General features: G+C 37.6%; 1 protein-coding gene across 4 annotated transcripts in view; it reads right to left on the bottom strand.

Annotated features, from left to right (window-relative positions):
* The window catches only part of VIRMA (vir like m6A methyltransferase associated), a 1,734,630-nt gene that overhangs the window by 200,451 nt on the left and 1,520,723 nt on the right, over window positions 1-13,456 (bottom strand). The window lies entirely within an intron of this gene.

Below are 13,456 nucleotides of genomic sequence, written 5' to 3'. Positions count from 1 at the left end.
CCTGCAGCCCAGAAAAGATAAGATGGCTGCAGGGAGGATTTTGTTTTTGTAGTTGATTGCGAATCTTAACTGAGGTAGGAGGAAGAAGGTGAACCAGAGAAGCCGTTGAAGAATTTGTGGTGAATTAGCTTAGACTAAACAGGTCATTTAAGTAGGGGAATATCTGAATTCCCTGGATTCAGCATAAGGCAATTATTGGTGCCAGACACTTTGTGAAAACTCTTAGGGCTGTAGAAAGCCCAAAAGGCAAAACAGTAACTGATCGTGACATAAGCCTGTACAAAACCTAAGTAATCTCTTGAATCGCCTGCAAGGTATCTCGACTGGTATATGAAGGTAAGCGTCCTTTAGATCTAGGGATACTAGAGAAGCCTGGGGCAGAAGGAAAGGTAGCAGGATGTGCAGCAAGAGCATTTTGCAAGTTGCCACTTTTAAGAAGGTGTTTAGTAAGGAAAGATCCTGTATGGGTTTTCTACTGTCCTTGTTGCCTTAGCACTAGGAAAAGTCTGGAGTAAAACCCCTTTCTCAAAAATTTTTCTGGCAATGGCTCTATGGTGCCTTGTGCCCGTAATTCCTGTAAAATTGGTGGGGAACAGATTAATCTGATTAGGTGGCGGTGACGGTATGGCATTTAGAAATGGAAGCTGTATCCAAGACATGGCATAACCATTTTTTTATGATAGCTAGCACCCATTTATCTGTGGTAATCTTTTCCAGCGTGACAAAAGACTGGGTCAGCCTTTTTGAGTGGGGCAGGATAGACCTTTGGCCGAAGGGGAAAGGAGGTTGAAGATAGTCACAGAGATTTGTTCCCAAAGGGAGGCCTCCCAGATGAGGCATTCCTTTGTGGTTTATTTGGGAATCTCCTTCTGGAATTCTTCCTATGTTTTTGGCTAGGTCTAGGGTCCCTTCTGACAAAAGAGGGAGGTTCGGTTGGGGAATTTCTCTGGCACCTAGGTACAGAGGTTAACAGAAGCTGCCTGCAGTCCTTCATGGTTTTACCCTGCTCTTGAAGGGTTTCGAAAAGGTTAACTACTTGGGAGGGCATACAAAAAATCCTTGTCTAAAGGGGAGTCCAAAAGTTTTGCTTTCAAGTCCTCAGTAATTGGCTAGCTACATAATCATGCATACCTACAGACTGCAGAGACCACAGCAGCTGCTCTGGATAAGGCTTCCGCAGCATGTTAACTGCTTTTAATGCTGTGTCTGGCCACTTGTGTGGCCTGATTAAGAAAGGATAATATTTGTTGTTTAGAATCAGAGACCTGCAAATCCAGCATTACCTTATATAAAGGACTGAGAATAGATATGAAGTATTTGGTCATCTGGGTTTGGTAATTAGTAGCCCTGAATGCCCAAGTACAGGAGGTATAAACCTTTTTACTACACCTATCCATAGCCCTGTTATCCCTGTCTGAAGGGGGGCACTGGCATTCACATTTGGAAGGAGTTTCAAAGGGTTAGCTGAGAGGAAATTGGAGGAGAAACCACGGTAGGATTTTATAAAATCTGTCTGGTCTTATGGCAGCCAGAGGCTGAGAGTCAGTGGCAACAAAAGTGGACTGAAAAAATCCTAAAAAGCCGCAAGAAGAGAAAGCACAGGGGAAGGGGCTGGGATGCCCATTTCCAAAAAGTTATAGTTTGTTTTCTTTTCTGCACATCTAAAATCTGCCAAGATTCCCACTCTAAATGCTTCACCATATTTAAGATTCTCTCTCCAAAAAGAGCTTCTTCTACGAAATGGAGCCCTTATCATCTGAAGAGACTTTTCCATGAGAGTGCATTTCATAGGAATAGGCCAGAGAATGGTCAGAATCAGACATCTCCTCATCTTTTGAGGGGTGGGGGATGGGTTGAGAGGAGAAAGAGGAGGTTTCAAAGCCAAAATGGCCTTAAACAAACCTTGAGAAAAATTCATCCATTTCTTCTCTCTAAAAGAGGGAAGAGGAGAAGCAACATGTTTAGCTTTCTGATGCTTCTTTTTAGGTGTGATGTGTACTTGCAGTAGACTCGGTGGCTCATTTCCCTGACACACCTCTGGTATCTATTCTCTAAGCAGGAATTGAGGGACACCCTCTTATCTCTCCAATATGATGATTCACCGTTCAGCTCTGTCTGCAGTATCCAAAGCCATTAAGACCTCTAACACAATCAATGCCTCCAGCGGGACCTTGGTAGAGGGCATCTGAATAGCAATAGGCAGTACCATGGCTTATGAAACTTCAGTGGGCATGGCAGAAGCCGAAAAAGCAGATTGAGTCTACGGCCTAGGTGTTTTAAGCTTTTTCTTAGATGGTTTACGCATGTCCTGGGAAAGAAAATCTGCCATTTTATTTTTTTATTTAACATTTGTTGACCAGGAAAGTCCGACTAGGTTCCACAGATCCTGTTTTCAGCGGAGGCCCGGGGAGAAATGCTCCAGAAGCATGTCTTTAGATTTGCTATCTTGGAGTGGGCTAAGCATTTGAGACATTTGGTCTCCAGGAAAGTATTGAGAGAGGACAAACAGGACAATAAGCTCTTAAAGGACTGGCAGTTGTAACAAGCTTTGTAGTAGTGTTCCACTCCTAAGCAAAAAAAGAGACTGGGTAAGCAAGTTTTTGTATGGGATTTGACTAACGTGCTCACACTTGCTCTTCCTAGCCAACAACAGATACTGGTAAAAAAAAAAATAGTTAAGAACTTTAAAAGAAGATGCACCAATGGGACTCTTATCTGTGTATTCGAAACAAAGGTATCAATGTCCAAAAGATGATCAGTTTGACAGATACATGACCTGCATTCAGGCTGGCAGTGAGACAGTCAAAGGAATTACGCTTATACATCTGCTTATATACCCCTACGCTTGCAAGGTGAGGTCACACGTCAGATGTATGATCCTGGGAGGGTAAAGCTTTGGAAACCCATTTGGACAGCAGCAGTGATAACCCATGTGTTAGGAATTCTGCAACAGTGATTTCAGTCAATATATGCATCCGATTCTTACAATTAGTTGTAGACATACAAGTGGATACAGATTGTATTTCTAGATGTTAAATCCTTGTATTCTAATATTTATATTCTACTGATTTGCAAGCACTCAGTAAAATGCATACATTTGAATTTAATGACTTCCTGGTTCACTTGCCATAGGTTGTATACTCATGTGGTTTATATGCATTTTTAGATGTTTTTAAAAAAAAAAAAAAATTTTTATGGATTTATCAAGTTTCTAATTTGACATTTTTTATTGAGTGAAGTTTTTAGCATATTATATATTCACAAATTTGTTTTACAAATATGTATTTTTAAGTAACATTCTAGAATAGGTTTCAATGAGAAAGTCTTTTCAAACAATGTTTTAACATGTTTTTTCTGAATGATGGTATAGGTATATCTTTTACCTATGTGTTTTTTAATATATTTATATTTATATATGTATTCTGTCTTATGAAATCAAAAAATTTCAAATACTGTTTAGGTATCTGATACAATATCATTCAGTCATTAAATTTTTTGAACATGCACTTTAAGAACATCATGTTTTTCTTTTACAAAAAGTTAAACTTACAACGTAAATTAAAACATTCTGATTGGTTTATGATAATTACCAATGGTTTAAATTTCTGGTTTTAGTTTCAGCCCACATCTCATGACATTAAGAAATGAAAACGTATGGTTTGAGCGTTAATGTGTTTTGGTGGCTTTAATAAAAGTGATTTTTTTTTTTTAAGTATTTTCGTTTCCACACTGTGTGACTACGCTGAGAATTAAGTAACTGAACAGTTTCTGCCGACTGGGAGGTTTATTGTACATCTCTGGGCTTCATTTTTCTTTTGCGTTTACTGTTTTTTGTGGAGCCCTTGCGCTTTCTTTGGGATGTAATTGAGATGTCCTCACTCTGGGTCAGTAATCAAGAAGCCTGAATCCTCACCACTGACACTGGAGAGGGGCGTTCACCTGGAATTCAAATGGATGCACTCAGTATTCCCAAATGCAGACATCTCTGCATCAAGCACAATTTCCCTTAAGAGCACACAGGGAACACACACAGCCTGGGGTCTGAGTTTCTCTGTCTGTCTCTCCCCAGGTCCTCAATAAGGCTCCCCACTGGCACAGCTGCAGAGTTAAGTCCTCCAGCATTCTCTCTGTGAAACCAGTGCTTCATGTCCCTGCTCTAAGTAGCTGACAAACACACACACACACACACACACACACACACACACACACACACACACACACACACACACACCTGAGAAGGGCTGGCACAGATTACCCGCTCTACCAACTTTGCCGAGACTATAAGGTAGATTCACTGCCACCAGTCAGTTACTATAAGGCTCTTAAAAGGCTATCTGATTATACTGAGTGAAGTTAATATTAATACCAACGCTAATGTTGACCAAGCAGTGAGACTTTCAGGAGTGGCCACGGTGTCACCAACAGATATAAATAATCTCAAAGGTTAAAATATTCTCAAAAAGGAACAGCCAAATGAAACTTTTAAATACATTTAATAATAAATAAGAAAAGAACATGAACATATGAAATATCTATTTACAGTAAACACCAGAGTTTCAATCACAAGAAAGATTAAAAATAACATGTGGACAGGTTCACACAATTACAGAAAAACAATATTTAACTAATCTCACTATATTTTTCTGACTGAGATAAAGAATACTATTCCCTGGTCACTTACTGGAGCAAGGCAAGATGAAGTAGGTGAGACATCCTTCTTTGTCATGTTACAAGAACAGACTGCTCCTGACACTTCAGTCTCCTCTAATATTAAAACAGTATTTCTGTACAGAATGACATCACATACATCTGGTCACCTGACTTCTAGTTTCCCATGCAACCCCCATTGCTAGAAGCTGTCAGGATTTATCACATGTGTGTCAATAATACACACACACACACACACACACACACACACACACACACACACACACAGCCTTGCTAAGATCTGCTGCAGCTCCTAGAAGTCATAAAACAATTTCAAACCTCCACCCTTTCAGACTAGCAATTAGTTCACTCCAATGACAATGTAGGAAGCTTTCTAGTACAGACTTTTGTCTTTCGCTGTATTCAGAACTGTGAGATAACATCTTTAAGGCCTAGGCCCAGTAATTTAATTTTCTTACTATTTCTCAAAGTCAGGTGGATTGAGATTAACCTCTTCCCTTCCAGTATGCTCTATTACACACATACATTTAAGCAGTTACAATAATGCATGTACACTTCTTTGTTGCCCAGTAGGGCACACTATTGATACATTTTAACACAAGCAGCTTTACAAAGACATTTTTCAACATGAGCATCTGTACAAATCAGTTTGATATACAAATAATTCTTTACAAAATTCCAGCTAGCTCTGCTGTCATACGTTACACATCCATTACCCTACTTCTCCTGGGATAGATGGCAATACCTCCTATTGTCAAAGTAATAACAATAAGAACAAATTTCATCTAAAGTTAAGAGGCACTTCAATGGGTACCTTCTTTACTCTCACTTATACTGGTATTTTATGGCTTTCTAGTGAAGCACAGTTTCCTCTGGGACCAGATGACATTTAGCAACATTACTAGTAGGATGGCACTACATTATTTTATTATATTTTTGTAGAATTTACTCTCTTCTATTAATGCAGCCTTATATACATTTCATACAAATTTTAAATAATGTTGTCAATAAAGCAATGGTTCCATTAAATATATTTATTCCAGGCAGTTCTTTATGAAATATCAAAGAGCTATTGGTGTGTGTGTGTGTGTGTGTGTGTATTTACATATATACTCACAAGCAAGAAGAGTGTGTTGAGCAGATGGAAAGAGTACTTTGAGGGGTTGATGAATGAAGAGAATGAGAGGGAGAGAAGGTTGGATGATGTGGGGATACTGAATCATGAAGTGCAATGGATTAGCAAGGAGGAAGTAAGGATAGCTATGAAGAGGATGAAGAATAGAAAGGCTGTTGGTCCAGATGACATAGCTGTGGAAGCATGGAGGTGTTTAGGTGAAATGGCAATGGAGTTTCTAACCAGATTGTTTAATGAAATCTTGGAATGTGAGAGGATGCCTGAGGAATGGAGAAAAAGGGTTTTGGTACTGATTTTTATGAATTAGGGTGATGTGCAGAGCTTTAGTAACTACAGAGGGATTAAACTGATCAGTCACAGCATGAAGTTATGGGAAAGAGTAGTGGAAGCTAGGTTAAGAAGGGACGTGATGATTAGTGATCAGCAGTACGGTTTCATGCCGGGAAAGAGCACTACAGATGCGGTGTTTGCTCTGAGAGTGTTGATGGAGAAGTACAGAGAAGGTCAGGAGGAGTTGCATTGTGTTTTTGTAGACTTAGAGAAAGCATATGACAGGGTGCCTAGACAGGAGTTGTGGTATTGTATGAGGAAGTCGGGTGTGTCATTGAAGTATGTAAGAGTGGTACAGGATATGTATGAACGTAGTGTGACAGCAGTGAGGTCTGCGGTGGAAGTGACGGATGCGTTTAAGGTGGAGGTGGGATTACATCAAGGATCAGCTCTGAGCCCTTTCTTATTTGTAATGGTGATGGACAGGTTGACAGACAAGATCAGACAGGAGTCCCCGTGGACTATGATGTTTGCAGATGACATTGTGATCTGTAGTGAGAGAAGGGAACAGGTGGAGGAGACCCTGGAGAGATGGAGATATGCTCTAGAGAGGAGAGGAATGAAGGTCAGCAGGACTAAGATAGAATATGTGTGTGTGAATGAGAGGGAGGATAGAGGAATGGTGAGGATACAAGGTGGCGAAGGTGGATGAGTTTAAATACTTGGGATCAATAGGTCAGAGTAATGGTGAGTGAAGAAGAGAGTACAGGCAGGATGGAGTGGGTGGAGAAGAGTGTCAGGAGTGATTTGTGACAGACGAGTACCAGTAAGAGTGAAAGGGAAGGTCTACAATAGGGTAGTGAGACCAGCTATGTTATATGGGTTGGAGACAGTGGCACTGACAAAAAGGCAGGAGTTAGAGCTGGATGTGGCAGAGTTAAAGATGTTAAGATTTGCACTGGGTGTGACAAGGGTGGACAGGATTAGGAATAAGTATATTAGAGGGTCAAGCCCAGGTTGGAAGGTTTGGAGACAAAGCCAGAGAGGCAAGATTACGTTGGTTTGGACATGTGCTGAGCAGGGATGCTGAGTATATTGGGAAAAAGATGCTAAGGATGAAGCTAACAGGAAAAGAGGGAGGCCTAAGATAAGGTTTATGGATGTGGTGAGAGAGGACATGCAGGTGGTTGGTGTGATAGAGCAAGATGCAGAGGACAGGAAGAAATGGAAACAGATGATCTGCTGTGGCGACCCCTAATGGGAACATCCGAAAGAAGATGATGATATATGGTTTCACTTCATATTGCCGAAATGCTGAAATATCGAATTTCAGCATTTCGACAGTATAAAGCCTAAGCCATTAAAACACCGACACCTCACAACCACAAAATAACATCGAACACACAGAATACAGCACACAACACACAAATCATAACACCCACACCACAAAACATTGAAATACAACACACCATCACGCAGACACACACCTACACTACACATATGCAGGGAGGCAAGCCCCCCTGTGCCCCCACACACCCTTACTTATATATACTATCTTAGAGATGGCACAAACAGTAAAAAAAAAAATCACACACAGCCAACACACACACACTCATACCCCCAGCTCCCTACACTAACCCACTCATACAAGTTACAAAAACACTCATGCACCTTAAAATTCAGACACCATTCCAGCCGTACACTTCCGTACGATAACGAAAAATGCATAAGCGCGAATTTGACATAGTCCTATTTGCGATTATGCACTTTCGTTATTTAGAGGTTTCGGCTTCATGGACACGAATTGCTGAAATTCGATATTTCAGCAATTTGCGTTTATGAAGTGAAACATATATATATATATATATATATATATATATATATATATATATATATATAGATACACTAGACAATCTCGATGTACTGAAATGTCTAAATTCAGTACGTTGAGACCGAATAGTGGAAAGTGCAGTTAACCGAAACTGCACTATGCCGAATCTGGTTTCAGGTAAGTGTTGTGTGTTTCAGGATAATGGGTAGAGATTTTAGTATGTGTGAGTGTGTGCGGTGGTGTTTGTTGTTTGTGTGTTTAGTGCGACCTCAGAGTTAGAATATATAAGTAGGGGGGTTATGGGGGTGCAGGGGGGCTTGCCCCCCTGCTTATAGGTAGGTTAAGTGTGTTTGTGTGTGTTGTTATGTTTGTTTAGTTAGGTAGGTGTATGTGTGTGTGTGATTATGTCCTGGTTTGTGTGTGTGTGTGTGTGTGTGTGTGTGTGCATGGACGCGATTGTAGTGTTCGTGATTGTGGGTTTTTGTGTATGTGGTTTTTCGACCATTCAGTCTAGAAATACTGAAATTCGACATTTCAGTATTTCGAGATTGTACAGTGAATCCACACACACACATAAATATATATATATATATATATATATATATATATATATATATATATATATATATATATACATACACACTTTTTTTTTTTTTTTTTTTTTTACACTGGGCTATTTTTGATTTATATTTTTGTTGTTAAGATAAATAATATGGGTTTGTGGTTAACATTTGTAGGTTTATTTGAATAATGAAATATCTATTTTGGGCTGCAGTATATTTACAAGTAATTACCTAGAAGTGTTAGAGTTGTTTTTGTAATCTTTATTAAAGTATCACGTATGACATAGGCAATCATACATTTATATAAATGAAAGAAAACCCATTTTGACATAATTTTTGTTGCAAACGTTATATAAACCATGATGACACAACTGTAGTTTCAAACATTACAAATCACTTGTAATATATCCAGTCATTGTCAGTTAACCACTGCATAACATTCAATTCCTGCCTTCTTTTAAACCTCATTCCTCTTCTGCATGTATTGATCAGACACCCATGTTTTCTATGTAATTTGCTTCCACTCTTTTCTGTTACTATATTCACTGCTTCTAGTAAGGTTGGTTTAGACTTTTTTTTTCATGTTCTAGTAACTGCTTTTTTGGCGGTTACCATAATTAGACTCAGCAAGGCCTTACTAAGTTGAGGCAATTCTGATTCTGTATCATACCTCAAAAAATAATTTCCTTATTATACCAATTTGCTCCCCCAATATCTCTGACAGAGAAGCCTGCAGGCAATCTTTAAAGTCTAAGACAATAAGAGCAACAACAGACTAAAACCAGAAAAACAAAAAACCACGGACTTGACCGACAGAAGTTTAATTAAAAAATAAACAAATATCACAAAAAATCAGATATCAGATAAGCGCTTTCGTTTGGCGCCTGCCAAACTTTTTCAAACTATTATCACATCACTTCCTGTAAACTAAATAGTGTTTATCAGTGATGTAAGCAATTAAAATTTCAAACTATTAAAGAAACAGCACATGTCACCCTTAAAATAAAACAATTTTCTGTGTATCGAACAAATGGCAAGTTGGTAATAAATAAATATGTGTGTATAGGAAAACAGCGTACTATATACACTCGTGTTCAAACCCTTATGTACAAAATATGTGTATATGAAATTAGTTGGTATAAATCACTTATGTCAAACTAATACATTTGGTAATTTTGATTTTGTTCTTATGAAAAGAAAATTAATGTACATGTGCAAAGTATAACTAAAACAAAACAAAGTAGTACGTATATGAAGTATATATAACTTTGTTAATAAGCCTTTTTGTCAAACCAAAGCAATCACTAACTCAAATTTCCTTCTATTGCAACAGTTTTTAGTATGAATACGAAAAAGTATACAATATATGCTAAATGTTACTTTTACTTTTAGGTTGCGCTTGGTATACTCATCGCTGGGAAGAGTGGTGTGGTTGTTCGTCTGACATAAGATGAAATAGCAAAACACCAGTATGAGTATGAGATTGGTATAATAATAATAATGGTGTGCATATGATTACTATGTAAATAAAACCTAAACACCGTAACCATATGAAAAGTGTATATAAAAATGTATTGTGTTAAAATTAATTATCAACATAAATAAACTAGTTTTTAACAGTATAAATAATATAAATGAATCATAAGTATATAGTTATTATGAATAAATCATTATAGATCATAGTAGATCTAAATGTAAATTTATGTTCTATATAAAATTTATATTTATGTAATTTTGTATGGGTGAATTTGTAAATATGTAAATAGTGGACATAAAAACAACAATTCTATTATATAATAAATTGAATATAATGCAATGAATATGTAATAAATATACCAAAATGTGCTAAGAATACTATATATAAATATATCTAATAATATGTAATATATGATATAAAATATGTAATAAGTTTAGTAATATTAGAATTGACTATTGAATTAATATTTATGATGTTAAATGTGTCTATATGTGATAAACCAATAAATGTACATAAAATATATAATAATAAATTTATCTCGAGAGTGATTTTAACTTTAAAATACTGGCGATAGATATGGCGTTATTCAAACCTGGCCAATTGTGTGCATTTAGTCTTAGTTGCCATTCAAGTTCAAGCCTTTCTAGTAGTAGTTGCCATGCACCACCCCTAATGTCTACTTTTAGGACGTCCAGAACCACAAATTTAAAATTATGAGATGTATCTATACTAATGTGTTTTGCTAAAGCATTTAATTTGTTTCCATCTCGTATAGCTCTTATGTGTTCACCAATACGCTCTTTAAATTTTCTTTCCGTTTTACCTATATAAAACGTAGTACAATTGCAACATAGAGCACAATATACAACTTTTTCGCTGTTGCAACAAGCTTTTTCCTTTAAACGAATCTTAACACCATTTATCATCACTTCGTTTGTTTCAAACACATAAGAGCAATATTTACATCTACCACATCTAAATGTTTTAGCATGTTTTGTATTTGATTTATGTTCCAAATACTTTTTCAAATTCATGCCCTTTTTGTAACTATAGATGGAGTAAAATCAAAATGATAATGTAAAGATGAATCAGCCACAATAAGCTGCCAATTTCTCTTTATAATATTATTTATAAAACCACTATCATAATTAAAAGTAGTAATAAAGCTCTTAGTAAACCTTTTAACTTCTGTAATAGTTGGTATTTCAGTACTATTTTGAGTGATATCAATAGATTCTAGAATACTGATTTCACTATCTAAATTTCCTATATTGTTTGTACCTAATGTATGAGAAGTGGCCATGACAGCCTATACACACATTTATTTATTACCAACTTGCCATTTGTTCGATACACAGAAAATTGTTTTATCTTAAGGGTGACATGTGCTGTTTCTTTAATAGTTTGAACTTTTAATTGCTTACATCACTGATAAACACTATTTAGTTTACAGGAAGTGATGTGATAATTATTTGAAAAAGTTTGGCAGGCGCCAAACGAAAGCGCTTATCTGATATCTGATTTTTTGTGATATTTGTTTATTTTTTAATTAAAAATCTTTAAAGTCTGCCAACTCCCAGAAATATGTTCCCAGTTGACTCTTTCTTCCCATCATACCTCCAACATTTGCTGTCTACCTGAGGAAAAATTCTTTGGTGCCTACTTAGGGTATAAAAATACCTATGTACACACTTCCAAGAAAAGATTCTAAATCTTCTAGACTTTGTTGCATACTTGGGAGATAGCCTCCCATTGTTTCTTTGTGAATTGCTTATCCAGTCTCTCTTACCAGTCCTTTCTAAACTCCTCTGATTGACTCTTATAGTTGCCATGTGACATTTTATATACTCTACTAATTATTCCTTTTTTAATAGTGCATTTGTTTTTAGTTTAGTCACATGCTGAATCACAAAACGGGTGCATTTGCATTAAATTCAGGGTCACAGATTTTTTTTTTAAATTGATGACGCCAGGTTTGCAAGTGAAATCGGTCTTATGCTTATGTATATTTGAATAAATATTCTTTCTGCTACCTATAGTGCCAATACTGCTTCTGTCTGACAAAGTAATAAGCAAGTGCCTGCTAGGAGCCGTTATGGGTAGGGATATGCTACACCATTTCACACAACCTGCACATTACCTGCTATGTCCTCTTGGGTTACGGACCCATGTCCAAGGGATGGATCCCTATCAGCTGACTGAAGTTTCATAACTTCAAAGACCATGTGGCAGAGACCATATCTTCGAAGTGTTGAAATTTCAAATTAAAAATAAACACTAAAAATAAAATAACTTACCTTCATATTTTTTCAGGGGGGGGACTTTGCACCCCCCCACCCCCAGCTACTTAAATATAACAACTCCGAGATCACACTACAGTGAGGAAAACGGCAAATCCCGAGTTCCACACTGTATGGCAATCACAATACAAAGTGTCCCAAGTTTCAACACCTTGAACATATGGTCTCGGCCATGTGGTCTTCAAAGTTTTGAAACTTCAATCAACTGATAGAGATCCCCAGGGGACAGACATCTGCCTGCTGCCTGTATTCCGAGTTCATGCTTTTATGTCTCGCAGTATCACATAACGTGAGGCGTAACTGCTCTATGGATTGTGTCTTGCACTTTACATACGAGTTCTGCTCATTTACATACCTGAAAGGCAGCTAGCTGCACATAAGCAATGTCTGTCTTTCTTTGAATATTTAACAAATCCTTATCCGCATGGTGTCACTTAACTGTGCAGCTTTTGCACAGAAGTGCATTGTTTCTCTATGAACCTGAACATGGAGTCTTTACAATAGTATCAAAGACAAGCAAAACATGTTTTCAAGCAAAATAAATTCCACTTAAGACGGAAAACAAGCGACAAAATGCTCAGTCTCCAAGGTATTAGCTGCAGATATGCCCAGTAGGTGGTGTGGTGCACACTCACAGACATTTGTCATTACACCTAGCAAGTCTGCTATATGCCATGTCACCATTTACCAAGTAGGTTCTATTAAAAGGCATAAGCTTCTTATGTCCAAAAAAGCTACATTGAAAACTAACAGTTAAGAAACAGTTAAGAATATCTCCCCTTTTGTCTATGGAACCAGTCTCTTTCAAGCTGGCTGACCCACATCCTGCATCTGCTGCTACTCTTCAGTCTGAATTAAACACCTACCACAGCTAACACAGACTCCTGCGACACTTAACTGTGTAAACTATAAAGGTCATGCCAAGGAAAGAAACCTTTGCCCTAGATCATATGGTTTTGTATTTATATTGTGCAACAAAAAAATACCACATGAGCTTTTGAAGACTGTGACAGTTCTGTTGGTGCAGTGGGATAAAGTGAGTACGATGCAGGTGACCAGTCTTTGGCTAGTAGATTGGGCACCTACTGGAGGTACAGTATGAGAGAAGAGTGACATGGCTTTGCAGACTCTCCCTCTTTTCATGGGAAGGGTGTAGGAGGTCATGCTTTGGATGCATATTCCTGTGGCCGAATACTCAGTGGAGACCAGAGA

This window comes from Protopterus annectens, chromosome 3.part1 (genome assembly GCF_019279795.1).
Source record: "Protopterus annectens isolate FY-2018-M chromosome 3.part1, PAN1.0, whole genome shotgun sequence".
NCBI classification, from domain to species: Eukaryota; Metazoa; Chordata; order Ceratodontiformes; family Protopteridae; genus Protopterus; species Protopterus annectens.
Note: the sequence above shows the minus strand (reverse complement) of the source record. Positions and strands in the feature narration are given on the sequence as shown.